An 18,019-nucleotide genomic window follows, 5' to 3' on the forward strand; every position below is an offset into this window, starting at 1 on the left:
TAGTAACAACCATCACAGAAAAGTTGTTGCACTAGTAATCATTTGATACTGAAAACCGCCACAAGGTTTCTGTTGCACCAGAAACAACAATAATAGTCCTGTTTTGCTAGCAATCGTCATAATACTCTCGTGGTTTTAGTAATGTTAATAAAACTTTGGTTATGTCAGCAAAGGTAATAAAACTCTATACCAAAAACTATTATGAAACTTCTGTTGTAGCAGTACCGCCTTTCAACTCCTATTATACCACCAACCACATAAACTACTGTTGTACAAAAAAGCACCATAATTCCTCATTTCAGAAGAAACCATAATAAAATAAACATGATGCTAAGAAACATCACAAAGTTCCCATCTACCAGAAATCATAGTAAAACCAACATAATGCTAAGAAACATCACAAAGTTCCCATCTGACCAGAAACCATAATAAAACCAACATAATGCTAAGAAACATCACAAAGTTCCCATCTGATCTGAAACCATAATAAAACCAACATAATGCTAAGAAATATCACAAAGTTCCCATCTGACCAGAAACCATAATAAAACCAACGTAATGCTAAGAAACATCACAAAGGTTCCATCTGACTAGAAACCATAATAAAACCAACGTAATGCTAAGAAACATCACAAAGGTTCCATCTGATCAGAAACCATAATAAAACCAACATCATGATAAGAAACATAACAAAGACCCCGTTTCACCAAAAACCATAATAAAACTTCTTTTGTACCAGTGAGTAGTACAAAGTTTTGTTGTACCACTGACCAACTTAAGTAACTTACACAAAATTTTGTTGTACCAATAATGAACATGAAACTTCTCTTGTACCAGTAACTAGTACAAAGTTTTGCTGTACCAGTTATCGACATACAACTCTTCTTCTATCTGCAACGTTGACAAAACTTCTGTTGTACAAGTTATCAAAATTTAACTCGTGTTACATTAAGAATAATCACAAAAACCATATTTTTCCCAAACGATAAAACTTCAGTTAACACACTAAAATAATATGTTGTAATTAGAAAATATAAATTCCAGAATAAAGAACATCATGAAGCGAAATGTAATTATATTTCCAAATAATCTGAAATACGAGTAAGAAAGGGAGACCCTAAAATGCATTATGTTACTTATATTTATGTATTACTATTTTAAATTTTGAATTTCGCGCAAAGCTACTGGAGGGCTATCTGTGCTAGCCGTCCTTAATTTAGCAGTGTAAGACTCGAGGGAAGGCAGCTAGTCATTACCACCCACCGCCAACTCTTGGGCCACTCTTTTACCAACGAATAGTGGGATTGAGCGTCACATTATAACGCCCTCACGGCTGAAAGGGCAAGCATGTTTGGTGCGACAGAGATTCGAACCCGCGACCCTCGGATTACGAGTCGAACGCCTCAACACACTTGGTCATTCCGGGCCCTTAATGATATTTGCCATCCAGATTGATAAATACAGTTTTCTTTCTTGACATGGATGTATTTTAACACACAAATAATAAACAATTTATAATAACGGTTATTACGAATAATTATTTATATACAAAAATGTTACAAACTCACGAACAATATTCAGTCTTCTACATGGTCTGAAACTGAATATTTTATTGAATATTCAAGTCCACGACGAGTAAATTAATTCTGAGTTGATATTGCTACACTCTGCTTCAGCTAGCTAGCTTCGTTAGCCTCACGTCGCTCATAAGTTGACTTTTTGCTGACGAAGATATTTAATATCCTCTAAGAAATGCTAACGTCCAAACCTAATTCACTGATGTTCAATGGTTTGTAATGTTGAAATATATAAGTATTCCTGTTCAAATTATGTAGTTTTCCGATTAATAAGCGTAAATCACAATTATAGTTTCCGAGGATTAAAGTATACTGACTGTAGCTGATCAGTAACATTCTCTATCTCGGCATCTTGTGATGACTTGCTTTTATATACCAATCACGTAAGATTCTCGAACGTTCAACAATGTTCGAAAATACATTAGCGTTTTCGCAGAACAAATATTGATTCTTCCTCTCAAGAATCTACAAATGTAAAGAACAGACAGGCAGGACATGCACAATACACATCCAACAATATGCGTCACGTGCATCAAACTGAAACAAGTGTAAGCATTAAAATAAATGCATAACAGTAAATCCATTACAACAGAAAATCAGTAACACAGAAGCTAATGACGAAAGCACCTGGGAAACAATGCATAGTCTTGGACAGTGTACTACTGTAATGATGGTAAGTAGGTTACCGATCAGGCCAAGAGTGATCGATACGACAATACAAAAAGCAGCAAAGCACATAAACATTTTAAGTTCGTGTATTAAAGATGGTTGAATTACCAATCGTTTTTCACCCATCAATTCTAACCATTGATAACATGAGATGAAACCAATTTCAGTTTGTGTCTTGAAAAACAAATAAAATACAAAACGTGTAATCATTATTCTACGTTCTCTTTACAACGATCAGTAAATGTTGTGATTTCAAACTTCTACGAGATTACTCACTGTAACTTGAGGTTTTCATTCAGCTTAAAGTGATCTTAAAGATATCCACGGTTTTTACTTAAATGTTTACCTCCAAATGAATACACAGCAAAACAGAGAATTTTAAAGAATATTTGTTTGTTTGTTTTTGAATTTCGCACAAAGCTACACGAGGGCTATCTGCGCTCGCCGTCCCTAATTTAGCAGTGTAAGACTAGAGGGAAGGCAGCTAGTCATCATCATCCACCGCCAACTCTTTGGCTACTCTTTTACCAAAGAATAGTGGGACTAACCGTCACACTATAACGCTCCCATGGCTTAAAGGGCGAGCATGTTTGCTGCGACTGGGATTCGAACCCGCGACCCTTAAAGAACATAAAAACTCAGACTATATCTTTGTAATTTTGTATTTAAAATATTTGAATTTTTCTCGTGGAGGAAGTACAATACATTTCATTTTCCACTGAACAAGACATAGGGTACAGAAATAGATATTTTTCTCAGTATTTATTGCATAATTCCTCGCTATTACAGAAACAGTAGATCTTCATCGTGATATCCACTGAACTAAGAGTTTCCCACCATCTGGTGATAATATCAACAGATCTTCACCATGGTGGTCACAAAACGAGCTGTTGTGCTGATGAGCTATGAATAAGTGAAACTGCAGCCCACAACAGAGAGTAAAACTAATAAAAAACACGATAGGTTTCTGTATCAGTGACTCTCTTTTTAACTTCACCTTGGTGAAAACGAAAACAAACTTTTAACACACACGTACAATCATTGAAAAGTTGATCCACTGTATAATATTGAATATTGTGTTAGACGAAATGCCACAACAAACGAACATCTGTTAAACTTGATATAAAAGAAATGTTGATTTAACAACATACCAAATGAATAGTGAATCTGTCCCGCCCAGCTTCTCAATTTCTTGTCAATGGTTCCCACTTACGATCTTCACGATGACGTGACCGGCAGTGTTAGCTGATGTTAAAATGTCATAAGAATATTATACGTTATTAACTCTGTTTGTTTTTGGAATTTCGCACAAAGCAAGGTCCATAAAGACATGGTTAGCCGAGGATGGTATGGAAGAACTTTACTGGCCTGCACAAAGCCCTGACTTTGACCCCATCGATCACCTTTGGGATGAATTGGAACGCCGACTGCGAGCCAGGCCTTCTCGCTCGACATTAGTGCCCGACCTCACTGATGTTCTTGTGGCTGAATAGAAGCGAATCGCCGCAGCCATGTCCCAAAATTTAGTGAAAAGACTTTCTAGAAGAGTAAAGGCTGTCATAACAGCAAAGGGAGGCTAACTCCATATTAATGTCCATGGCTTTGGAATGAGATGTTTAACAAGCACATGTGGGTGCGATGGTCGGGTGTCCACATACTTTGGGTCATGTAGTGTATGTTACTAAGGTGGAGGCCTTACTAAGGATACTTTTCTGTAAACTGATGGCCTTACAATGCATACTGTATGTGTTTTAGAAAGGTAGATAGTGTTTCTATAGAAAGGCAATGTTATTATGTTTCTGCAGGATCACATACAGATTTCAACTCGTCTGAATATATGTGTGGTGATTTCGTTTATATATTATTTGTACTACAAACACTTTACAAAGGCACATGATGTTACCAGGTGGAGTGTGTTACTTAGGTTCTGTAAGCGGATGCTATTACTTGGTAAATTGTATTACTAAGGTTAGTAATGCTATAGTGGATAATGTTTGTGCAAATAGATAGTAAAATCGGGTGAGGAGCTCATAATAAAGTGTTTCAATGTGTCTCAACATGTGATTATAATATCAATATTGTAGTTTTCACGTCTGAATGTTAATTATATGTTCTATAGAGGTATAAGTTGTTTGTTTTTGAATTTCGCACAAAGCTACTCGAGGGCTATCTGTGCTAGCCGTCCCTAATTTAGCAGTGTAAGACTAGAGGGAAGGCAGCTAGTCATCACCACCCACCGCCAACTCTTGGGCTACTCTTTACCAACGAATAGTGGGATTGACCGTAACGTTATACGCCCCCACGGCTGGGAGGGCGAGCATGTTTAGCGCGACTCGGGCGCAAACCCGCGACCCTCGGATTGCGAAGCGCACACCTTAACGCGCTAGGCCATGCCAGGCCGTTATTAACTCATTTAATTAATATGTTAATTTATTTGAATATTTTCGTCTTTCATCTTATTAAAATTAACGAAATTCTCAATAAAAAGTGCAAAGGTTTGAAGGAAATGCAGTTTGAAACCATCAAGAGAGTACTTTAAACAGTGTTCTTATTCCAACGTTATAATTCATGAAGTAAAACACAGAACAAATTATAGTATTTTTATAATATGGAAAAACTGAAACACAGAGTATATTATCCTTTCGAGATATACGTCACAAACGAAAATGTGTTGGTCTTAAATTTTTAAATGTTAACTTTATAACGGTAGGAAACCCACACACCTTACCTCATTCTCAAATCTCAACCAGTCCTGGTATCCCTATACAGAATACCAAATTTCCAAACTAGTTAAACATTTCCTGCCATTTTAACTTTTTCCATTTGCTATGGCTCAATTAATTACACTTTGTAATTAATGTATCCGAATTAAGTTTGTTAATTTTTAGTATAACGTTTTTCTCTTATTTCTGTTTTATATTTTAAATGGTAGCATGTATTTGTTAGTTTCGAGATGTTGCATTTATACGTGTCTGTAAGGCAGGCCACAGCAACCCAACCCCCTAATACTAGAAAGCAGAACAAGAAACTTAACAAATCTTGCTTCCCGATTGGTATATTTAATAGAAATGATCACTTAATAATGTGTAACATTAAAATTGTTTGTTTGGTGGATTACTTTCAAATTTGGTTAAATGTTCAGCTCATGTAATGATAACTAAAATAATGTTTGTCACACGTAGCTTTTACCAATAAACCTAATGTACATTATATTATTTTCTTATTATAACGAGGCCCGGCATGGCCAGGTTGGTTACAGCATTCGACTCGTAATCTGAGGGTCGCGGGTTCGAATCTCCCTTGCACCAAACATGCTCCCCCTTGAAGCTGAAGGGGGCGTTATAATGTGACAATTAATCCCACTATTCTTTGATAAAACAGTAGCTCAATAGTTGGCGGTGGGTGGTGATTACTAGCTGCCTTCCCTCTAGTCTTACACTGCTACATTAAGGGCGGCTAGCGCAGATAGCCCTCGTGTAGCTTTACGCGAAATTCCAAAACAAACAAACTCATTATGACCAAAGCGCCCCCAAGTGCCAACTAATATAGTAAGCAAAACAGAAGTACAACTCAGCATAGTGTAATAACCACAGTGATTATGTAACACAGTAAAGCTTTTTATAGACACTGGGATGAACAATTAAAATGTAACGATTTATTGTAATCGCGCTAATTAACAATAGAGACAACTCCACGTTACAGCACGAAGGGGTATAACACTCACAAAGTATCACTGAAAAACCCATCTGTGATGAATGAACCCCGAGGCATTAAAAGGGAAATTCCAAATACAGTAGATAAAACCAGAAACACTGAGGCTTACAATGAAGATGGCTTGTTTGTTTTGGAATTTCGCACAAAGATACTCGAGGGCTATCTGTGCTAGCCGTCCCTAATTTAGCAGTGTAAGACTAGAGGGAAGGCAGCTAGTCATCACTACCCACCGCCAACTCTTGGGCTACTCTTTTACCAACGAATAGTGGGTTTGTTTTTGTTTGTTTGTTTGGGAATTTCGCACAAAGCTACTCGAGGGCTATCTGTGCTAGCCGTCCCTAATTTAGCAGTGTAAGACTAGAGGGAAGGCAGCTAGTCATCACCACCCACCGCCAACTCTTGGGCTACTCTTTACCAACGAATAGTGGGATTGACCGTAACGTTATACGCCCCCACGGCTGGGAGGGCGAGCATGTTTAGCGCGACTCGGGCGCAAACCCGCGACCCTCGGATTGCGAAGCGCACACCTTAACGCGCTAGGCCATGCCAGGCCGTTATTAACTCATTTAATTAATATGTTAATTTATTTGAATATTTTCGTCTTTCATCTTATTAAAATTAACGAAATTCTCAATAAAAAGTGCAAAGGTTTGAAGGAAATGCAGTTTGAAACCATCAAGAGAGTACTTTAAACAGTGTTCTTATTCCAACGTTATAATTCATGAAGTAAAACACAGAACAAATTATAGTATTTTTATAATATGGAAAAACTGAAACACAGAGTATATTATCCTTTCGAGATATACGTCACAAACGAAAATGTGTTGGTCTTAAATTTTTAAATGTTAACTTTATAACGGTAGGAAACCCACACACCTTACCTCATTCTCAAATCTCAACCAGTCCTGGTATCCCTATACAGAATACCAAATTTCCAAACTAGTTAAACATTTCCTGCCATTTTAACTTTTTCCATTTGCTATGGCTCAATTAATTACACTTTGTAATTAATGTATCCGAATTAAGTTTGTTAATTTTTAGTATAACGTTTTCTCTTATTTCTGTTTTATATTTTAAATGGTAGCATGTATTTGTTAGTTTCGAGATGTTGCATTTATACGTGTCTGTAAGGCAGGCCACAGCAACCCAACCCCCTAATACTAGAAAGCAGAACAAGAAACTTAACAAATCTTGCTTCCCGATTGGTATATTTAATAGAAATGATCACTTAATAATGTGTAACATTAAAATTGTTTGTTTGGTGGATTACTTTCAAATTTGGTTAAATGTTCAGCTCATGTAATGATAACTAAAATAATGTTTGTCACACGTAGCTTTTACCAATAAACCTAATGTACATTATATTATTTTCTTATTATAACGAGGCCCGGCATGGCCAGGTTGGTTACAGCATTCGACTCGTAATCTGAGGGTCGCGGGTTCGAATCTCCCTTGCACCAAACATGCTCCCCCTTGAAGCTGAAGGGGGCGTTATAATGTGACAATTAATCCCACTATTCTTTGATAAAACAGTAGCTCAATAGTTGGCGGTGGGTGGTGATTACTAGCTGCCTTCCCTCTAGTCTTACACTGCTACATTAAGGGCGGCTAGCGCAGATAGCCCTCGTGTAGCTTTACGCGAAATTCCAAAACAAACAAACTCATTATGACCAAAGCGCCCCCAAGTGCCAACTAATATAGTAAGCAAAACAGAAGTACAACTCAGCATAGTGTAATAACCACAGTGATTATGTAACACAGTAAAGCTTTTTATAGACACTGGGATGAACAATTAAAATGTAACGATTTATTGTAATCGCGCTAATTAACAATAGAGACAACTCCACGTTACAGCACGAAGGGGTATAACACTCACAAAGTATCACTGAAAAACCCATCTGTGATGAATGAACCCCGAGGCATTAAAAGGGAAATTCCAAATACAGTAGATAAAACCAGAAACACTGAGGCTTACAATGAAGATGGCTTGTTTGTTTTGGAATTTCGCACAAAGATACTCGAGGGCTATCTGTGCTAGCCGTCCCTAATTTAGCAGTGTAAGACTAGAGGGAAGGCAGCTAGTCATCACTACCCACCGCCAACTCTTGGGCTACTCTTTTACCAACGAATAGTGGGTTTGTTTTTGTTTGTTTGTTTGGGAATTTCGCACAAAGCTACTCGAGGGCTATCTGAGCTAGCCGTCCCTAATTTAGCAGTGTAAGACTAGAGGGAAGGCAGCTAGTCATCACCACCCACCGCCAACTCTTGGGCTACTCTTTACCAACGAATAGTGGGATTGACCGTCACATTATACACCCCCACGGCTGGGAGGGCGAGCATGTTTTAGCGCGACGCGGGCGCGAACCCGCGACCCTCGGATTACGAGATGAAGATGGCTGTAGTACTGTGAATACGTGGGCACCTGACTAGAGCAACAATAGTAAGATACCAAATATGTCAACAATGTTTAAAACAATAATGCAAAAATCAGCAAAGTTCATGACACCAGCTAGTTCTGGAGAGACAGGAATTATGGGATAAGAGAGTTCAAGATAAGTTTCAGTGTTGTTTTGTGAAGTTTTGAGATGGCAAAATAGAAGCCGCCATTACTGGTCTTTCTTGAATAATGTCTTAAATTATTATTTTTATTCACTTTCAGATACTAAACATTAAATCTTTTAAATAACAAAAATGTTTTTTGTTTTTTTTATAGGCAAGGGAAAAACCACGTTCTGATTTTAGTGAAAACAACTTTACAAGTCGGATGAATAAATTAGAGTAGTGTGGTAATTAGTCTTGAAAAAATAATTTTAATATTTCTGCCATTCTATTATTATAATAAAATTTATCTACCTTTCGCAGTCACTACATTCATCTGTATACTTATAAGAAAAAACCGATTAATATATATTAGTATTCTAATTCTATTCGTAAGGTATATCTCAGTTTAGAATATGCAAATCAACTTGTATCAACACTACACATACATTTGGAAGTGTAAGGGTTATGTTTTATAATTGTATTACTGTTTACTGATATATTAACATAATCAATCAAGACTTTTATACCAAAGTATCCTATTTTAAAACAATTTTAACCTGAACAACATTATATTCAGACCTATAATGTTGTCACATGAGAAGAGAGTGTTTTTTAAACCTGATGTTTCCGTTTCACACCTTTAGTCAATCAAGATGTAATCAAATTCAATGTGGAAGTAAGTGACATTAGATATAAAACTGTAACTTTCTGCTACACCGGATCCAGCACGTGGAAACAGTTGTGAGGAAGTAACGTGTGACAGGATCTCAACAAAACTTCCTTATGTCACAGCCAATTTCTGAAGTGTCGTAATCAAGGAACATGATGACAATCGTTTGTTGATTTTAGATTTGATATGAAGTTAACATAAAACAAATCATGGTTGGTGTCAGACTTTAGGCTACAAACTATTACGTGAAACGATCATAAAAAAACAGTGAAGTAAGAAAAACTTTGATTTGGATTTGTGATGGTTTTTATTGCGAATCCAGTATCTTCAGTTTGGGTACAAATCAAATATTACGTATACGTTCGAGGATGGTGTGACTACACCATCAGTGACTCTTTCAAAAGGAAATATGTTATTTAATGACAGTGTATTACATGTATGATATTTTAGAAATTAATAATGAAAATAAAATAATTAAAGTTTCGTCACAAACTGTAGTTTTAGTTTTGGATTGTTTAATATCCACGGGAAGCTACACCAGCGCTAATTTCGCTAACTGTCCCTACTTTAGGAGTGATACACTAGACGATGGTTTTTCAAACTATGCTCCGCCATAGTTGTCTGGGGCTCCGCAAAGAAATTTTATAATGTTAATATTTTTTTCCTAAAACTATATAATTGAATCAGAATACGCTGTACAAAAAAGTAATATATATATATATAATACAACATGTTTATCGCGTATTGGGCCTTTTAATATTTTATTAAGGTTAACGTCAGGCGATTTTATTTAGCTTAGAGCAGTGGTTCTTAACCTTTTTCAGTGTTTGCACCCCTTTCAAATCAGTAATCATTTCTCGCACCCCCTGGAAACTTAAATATAAAGCATACTCTTATGTAAAAATATAGATTTGCTTTAATTATTCATGGGCATCCTCGCACCCCTTGGGAATCATCTTCGCAGCCCCTAGGGGTGCGGGCACCCCTGGTTAAGAACCCCTGGCTTAGAGGAAGTTTTCGTAGTGAAAGTGCTAATACAATCTCAATTAACTTTGACAGTGGAACCACTGATTGCTGTTAAATATGGCACCATCCCACGATCGCATGCGTCTTTGGAGATGCAAGGTAGCCTAGTAATTTACGTATGAAACATTGATCAACCCTGGGTAGTAATGCTAATTAAAACCCAGATCTGTATTAGCGACTAAATCTCGAACGAAACGAAAAAAAATGAAACATGACGTCATAGTTGAGAATTGTCTAAATTTGAAACATTGTGATACATTAGATGCAGTACCAGTTGTTTGAATTTCAAAGTATATTTATATGAAATATATTTCTATTTATGATAATTGTAACTGGTAATTAGGGTAGATTAGATTCATTGTAGTTTAATTGGACAAGCTTAGTAACAGTGAACTCTGTGACGTCATACGTCCATATGACGTCATATTTCATTTTGATTCATTTATTTTGAGACTTAAACGCACGTCAGATCTAACTTAATATTTTGTTATTTGCCTTTAAAATTTCTGTTAAATGTAAAAATAATAGGTTACCATTTTCCTTAAGAAAAATATTGTCGCGGTCTAGCGCTTTTTAACAAATCTGTGTTACTGACTTCGTTATGGCATTACTGATTTTGTTTTGTTTTTAATTTCGCGCAAAGCTGCACGAGGGCTATCTGCGCTAGTTGTCCCTAATTTAGCAGTGTAAGACTAGGAGAAAGGCAGCCAGTAATCACCACCCACCGCCAACTCTTTTACCAACGAATAGTGGGATTGACCGTTACATTATAATGTCCCTACGGCTGAAAGGGCGAGCATATTTGGTGCTACCGGGATTCGAACCCGCGACCCTCGGATTACGAGTCGAACGCCTTAACCCACCTGGCCATGCTGGGCCCTATGAAGATGGATATGTCTGAGGAGCGCATTAGGCATATAATGCTTTACGAGTTTAAAAAAGGCAACAGCGAAGCAGAAACTACACGAAACATTCAAGGTGTTTATGGTGTAGAGTCTCAATTAAAGAAAATGTTGAAGGGGTTTCAGAAGTTCAGATCTCGTGACTACAGCTTAAGTGATGCGCCACGTTCAGGTCGTCCTGTTGAGTATAATGACTTGATGAAGATTGTGCTGTAACAGGTGAAGAACTAGCATAGAAGCTTCATTCAACAGTTCGCTGTCATCTGCAACAGCTTGGAAAGGTGTAAATACTTGGAAAATTGGTCCCCCATGATTTGACAGAAGCCAACCTTTGAGCAAGAGTGGACATTTGCATTTCTCTGCACTCTCGTGAACGTAACTTCTTTTTTTGGACAGGTTGGTGAGTGGAGGTGAAAAATGGACATATAAAAATGTCCCAAAATGGACCTCCACCCTGGTAAAGTCTTGTTAAGTGTTTAGTGGGATATTGTTGGTGTGATCCACTTTGAATTGCTGTCACTCAATATAAAGATTACATCAGACTTCCATTGTCAACAGTTAGTGCTTGAATGTTGCACAAAAAGATGCCTGCTTTGATCAGTCGTAAAGGTGTTGTGTTACACCAGGATAATGCACGGCCCCATACAGCGAGCATCACATCTGTAAAAAGATTGAAGAGCTAGACTGGGAAAACTTCCACATCCTTCTTATTCTCCAGACCTTGCCCCATTCTGATTATCATATATTCCAAAGTTTGCAAAACTATTTTGATGGTAAAGAGCTTGGAACACATGAAGATGTTAAAACTACCCTCCAAAGCCCAAGAATTTTACAGAAGTGGCATTCAGAAACTTGCGAATTATTGGCAGGAAGTAATTAATAATAATGAAACATACATTATTGATTAAATAACATTAAAAGCGTTTGGAATCCTTTCTCTTTTTCTGAACCTAAAATTGGACATTACTTTAGGGATGACCTGATATTTCAAGTATATTCTAAATTCTATATTCACCAAAATAAATCTACATTTTAACATCAGATTTTCCATGAAGTCGTGCCAAACGGAAGAATAACATCAAAGTTCCACAAAAGGATGTATTGTTAAGGTGGTAACCTCGCATGTTGCTGTACTTGACATAATCAACGTCCATATAAGTAAAACGATTAATTCTTTTTTTTTTAGGCTCTACTATGGTCATATAAACGAATAGCATTAGTAGGTATTTTGTGCGTGTTTTACAAAGTTGAGTAGTGTTACTACACTTCTGTAGGACTGCTCACAGATTTCAACCCGTCTGATCATATGTTTATGGACTTCATTCGTATATTAAACTATATTTAATGTTTTCTTCAAAAGCAAATGGTGTTACTAGGTGGCGTACGTTTGCAAGTTCGATAGGCAGTATTGATTCGCAAATTATATTACTTTGGTCAGTACTTCTAGAGCAGATTAAGTTTCTGTAAACGTTCAGTGGTGTGATGAACTCATAAAAAGGTATCTCAACATGTTATTATGTCATCAATGTCTAGATTTAATAATATGTCCTGAAAAGATACAAGTAAAACCATTATTTAACGAGACAACTGTTCTCGCATAATGTATTACGTATGTCAGTTTTTATCACAGTATCGTAATTTATCCATTACTTGTACCAGGTAAATATTACAACATAGCAAATAACCTACTTTACAGACTTTTACAATTGTACGTTCTGAAAATATTTTATAATACCTAATGTTTATTTTTATAAATATTGAAAGAAACAGTTATATTATAATAATTATTTATTATAATTTATAATTGGGGAGCAGATCAATGTTCTATGTTAAAGGTATATCGTGCTCTTATTCAATCAAAACTCGACTATGGATCAATGGTCTATGGCTCTGCCAGACCCTCAGCCTTAAGGATGCTAGACCCCATTCATCACCAAGGACTTCGACTCTGCACTGGGGCTTTCCACTCCTCTCCAGTTTAAAGCTTATATGTTGAATCTCATGAACCTTCTCTGCACCTTCGCCGTTTGCAACTATCTCTACTATATTCTTTGAAACTTCATTCCTTACCAAAGCATCCCACCTGGGGATGTGTTTTCCTTCTTCAGTGGGCCGTACTTTTTCAGAACAGAAGTTTTGCCATTGCTCCGATTGGCCTTCGCATCCAGGCACAATTGGATGACTTGGGTTCTGTCCTTGATAACATTACAGATTCCACAGGTCAGCCCATCCCACTGTGGCTTATTACAGCCCCCAAAATGTGGCCTTTCTTTCAGTCATCTGAAAAAGGCAGATACTGCAGATTGGAAGTACCGTCTTTTATTTAATGAACATCTTTCGAACAATCATTCCACTCCCATTTATACAGATGGTTCCAAATCAGGTGATTCAGTGGGCTCTGCTATGGTGTGCTGCAGTTCAGTGGTTGCGCGCAGAACACAGCGTCTGTGTTCACTGCCTAACTGTATGCCATATATCTTACCCTGGATCATATTGAAGCTGAGCAGTTCTCCAACTGCACTATTCATACTGACTCGCTTAGTTCTATACTGGCCCTGGAATCGCTAAACATTGGTTCACACTCTGTTCTCGCTGATATTCAAAACCGACTGACCCATTTCTCATTAACTGCTACTTTTATCCAGTTTTTCTGGATACCAGGCCATGTTGGTATTCATGGGAGCTAGCTTGCAGACACGGCAGCTAAATCTATCTGCTCTGGCACTATCACCACTGTGCTTATTCCGTACATGGACTATGGTCTTGTATTCAAGGCTCGGCTCCGTGCCAGCTGGCAGTCCACTTGGAGTAACGTGACAACAAGCTTTTTCAAATAAAACCCTATATTGGACTTTGGCCGTCTAGCTTCTGTAAGGTTCGGAAGGAGAAAGTTGTTCTAACTAGACTACGCGTTGGTCACAGTTTTTAACTCATTGTTTTCTTTTATCTGGAACTGATGCACCAGTGTGTAGTCTGTGTAACACTCAAATCACTATCAGCCACATTTTACTTTCTTGCCATCGTTACAATTCTCAACGACGGCACTATTTTAAACATGTTCTGTCCCAGGGTTTGTCTGTGACATTGGACAGTGTTATTGGTGATGGTGACACTGTCCACCTTGATAAAGTTTTTAGTTTTTTTAATGGCCATTAATCTTTTTAATCTCATTTAAGTGTTGGATATTTATTCATTACGCCTTTTTAAATGTGGTTCCCTTTTCACAGTTTCATTCTCTCTAATTCAATTTGACAATGAAAAATGGCCAGAACATTAAATAACTCGACACCAGGACTGGAAAGGCCAACTTCAGGTGACTAACGCTGCTGTTTGAAATATCCGTTTGAACTGTCCGTTAGTCATCCTGGCGAGTTGTTATTCCAATTTTGCTGCATGTTTTTTTAAATTGCCAAAGTGATGTGTTAGGGTTGGACCCCTCAACCACAAGGATCCTCTCCTCCCCTTCACGAGTCGCCACGCACGGCAAACACGTGGGTGATGTTTAGATCCCAGAGAAGGTAACCAGACAGAACAGAACCTTCCTTGGGAGGTCCCCTCACCACGTACAGGAATCCATACCGATGGGGGTATCAAGAAAAACTGGATAGAAGAATATGATAAAATATGAGTATGGCCTCCACGGGTGTATTGAGTGGAAAAGCCAGGACGAGCACATGCTGAATGACCACCATTACCACCCACCTCCATGTACTCACATCAGTCAAACAACCTGTAATTTCTGTACATAGAAAATTGCCAAAAGGTGACTGCATTGGCAGGTTTCACAAACATTTCCCGTAAAGACACACACACAGGATAAGAATCTAACAAATCCTTAATGCCATCTATATTCCAATGAAAACCTTGAGTTCCACCGTGTTAAAGTGGCCATTTTTTATTTATGTGGAGGAGAACTGGGCAGAGAACCCTTCTGTTTTCGACCACTTTTTTTTGGAAGGAGGTCTATCAACCATCATGGATCCTGTCCTGGGGTGAGTACGCAGGTATCTGTCTGTGGATGAAAATTCCAGTGACTGAGGGTAAAAATGAATAATTGTTTTGTATCTTAGGACTCGAGAAGACGGACCCACATAAATGCTTGCCCCCGAAGCCAAGGGAAGTGGACTCAAGAGGGAGCCACCAGAAAAAGTTGTGGGGATAGAGATGGAGGCAGACGTAGACTTGTCAACTCTTTTAACCATGAAGGGAAAAAAGACTCTTCAGATGCCTTGCAAACGAATGTTCAAGGAATGGAGAGATCTTAATGCACTCTCACTCTAGTAGAATGGAGTACCTCAGCACATGTCCGAGAGTGAGTGGAGGACAATAACATCCAAACCTCAGGGTAGAGATATTGTTCACAGTCTTCAAATGTTGCACCTCTTTTTTCCACCACCCAATTAGGGCAAGAACTAGAGTAAGAAGTGTGTGAACCATTACAGTTAACACAGTGTGGTTCAAGTTGCTACTCAAAGGCATCAGGGTCTTTGCCACTACAATGAGCACATGTCAAAGAACCATGACATGGTGTCTTTTAGTGACCAAACTGCTGAAACTGGTAAGAGAGAGAGTTAGGAGTGTATGGATGTACTTTACAGTTCAGATAACCTGCCTTGACTGTGGTAGGTGGACGTAGTGATGAGTGCATAATGAGAAATCTAGGAACAGAAACCAACTGCGATTGTTAAACAGAAGCATCCATTCATGGTCGTTTACCAATTATCCTTTTCTCTCAGTTTTATTTATTTTTTCTTTATGAATGGGGTATCCATAATAAAGAACATTTCTGTGCCCACTGTCCTCACCCACCACAGATCCCTATGAAGGGATGCGCTGCAATGCCAAACAGCGACACTGCAACTATGCCAGGATCTCATGAGCACTATACCCAAACACCAGCATCAGACACAATGTCCACAACACTTGTTTATAACGTCTAACACTAATACTCAGTTGACCCTAACTGTACAGGACCGGCAAACTGACCCTGAGGGGGCCACTCCAAGGCTACCCGTCTACAGGACTTGAAGGCCAAAGTAACGAGTTAGAGTCCTCAACCAGCAGGATTCTCTTCTCCCCTTTACAAGTCACCACGCACAGATAATACGTGTTTGGATATTCAAATCTCAGAAGGGGTAACCTGAAAGTACAGAACCTTCTCTAAAAGATCCTGTAACCACGTACAGGAATCCACCTCAAGGGGAAATTTAATGTATATGTTACTTATAAACCAAAAACTGTAATTGTGATATGGATGAAAAGGAGGACAAATAATGGTAAAAACAATATTACACAAATCACATAAAATCTTAATTTTAAGACTGATTGGAACTATAAAGTTAGCACCCTGAGATACATTGAACTTCATCATCCTCTAGTGATTCATACACAAACTATCTGTGGCCCAGCATGGCCAAGCGTGTTAAGGCGTTCGACTCGTAATCCGAGGGTCGCGGGTTCGAAACCCGGTCGCACCAAACATGCTCGTCCTTTCAGCCGTGGGGGCGTTATAATGTGACGTTCAATCTAACTATTCCTTGGTAAAAGAGTAGCCCAAGAGTTGGCGGTGGGTGGTGATGACTAGCTGCCTTCCCTCTAGTCGTACACTGCTAAATTAGATAGCCTTCGAGTAGCTTTGCGCGAAATTAAAAAAACAAAACAAAACATAACATAACATGGCCACTGGTGACACGTAATGAAATTACGAATACAAGTAATAAGCCCTCTAGTGCCACTTCACTGAGCTGATAGGATGTTCACCCCCAGACAGCAACGCTCACTGCTGAGGCTTGGTGGAACTGTGACGTAACAGTCTCTGATGGATTGTACTATTCCCTAAGGCAGCCAATTAGCGTGCATTTTCTGAGTATCCTCAGAACTACTATTTCAACAAGGCTTTGCTATCAGCAAGTACAAGTAGTTCACACAGATACAAGAATATATATATTATGGACAAAGAGATCACATGGCTGAACATTACTTAACAATATAGTAAAAGTTATTTGACATTCTGATTTGTTGGTTTAAAACGAGACTGTTTTGTTCAATTAAAATTGATTTAATGCAACTTACGAACAATAGGTAGCAGCACTCTATACAGAGCAAAGATGGCGGAGAACATGCAAGAAACGAGCTATTTAACAGGAACGATTTTAAAACATTTTCCTTCATTATATTAACGTCCAGAATATCAGTAGATAAGACAACTTCAATCCTAACAGTATGGGGTATCCAGAAACTCCAATACAGGAACAAAATAAAGGCATGGTCATTATTGCCTGAAACTCATTATAACATTCAAATATTGATATGAACATGAATCTCAAAACAAAAATTATCACCATTGGGCTCTGATACTGATTCAGAATCAACTAATTCTACCACTTCTGTTAACTTGTCAAAAGCCATGAATAGAAAAAAACACATCTGCACAAAATTTATTAAGCCACAAATAAGAAAATCCTGTAGCAACAGCTACCAACAATGTCATTACCATTAAAATAAACCAGCAGTTATTACAGAAGGCATTATGATTAGCTTGCAATCCAGGGTAACTGAGTAATCAAAACAAATAAAAAACAAGTCAAACAGGTGAATTGACTCCACCCACAGCAATCATCCTCATCAGTCCTACAACAGACACAGTTCTTCAGTGATATAAATGTAGGCATACTAGAGCAGCCTGTACCACCAATCCAATATGCAGATACAGTGGTCAACATCTACTTGAATAATGCCCTAATCAATATGAAAACATCTACTGTTCCAACTGCAGCAGCCCCTGTGCAACCTCATATCGTGGCTGACCATGTACACACAACTAACTAACATCAGAATGCAATGATCCCAACCATCACAGCATCACCAACTCAACCAGCCTCACAAAATCCATGGCTTCTTGAAACTCTACAAAGATCTCG

At 38.1% G+C, this 18,019-nt stretch overlaps 1 long non-coding RNA gene across 1 annotated transcript in view; it reads left to right on the forward strand.

Annotated features, from left to right (window-relative positions):
• Positions 1-9,663, forward strand: part of LOC143226812 (uncharacterized) — a 43,277-nt gene extending 33,614 nt beyond the window's left edge. The window contains exon 2 of the long non-coding RNA XR_013014753.1: positions 8,674-9,663. This is a non-coding gene — a long non-coding RNA (uncharacterized LOC143226812). The remainder of the gene's footprint in view (positions 1-8,673) is intronic.
• The last annotated feature ends 8,356 nt before the right edge of the window (positions 9,664-18,019 follow it).

The sequence above is a fragment of the Tachypleus tridentatus genome, chromosome 9 (genome assembly GCF_004210375.1).
Source record: "Tachypleus tridentatus isolate NWPU-2018 chromosome 9, ASM421037v1, whole genome shotgun sequence".
Lineage (NCBI taxonomy): Eukaryota > Metazoa > Arthropoda > Merostomata > Xiphosura > Limulidae > Tachypleus > Tachypleus tridentatus.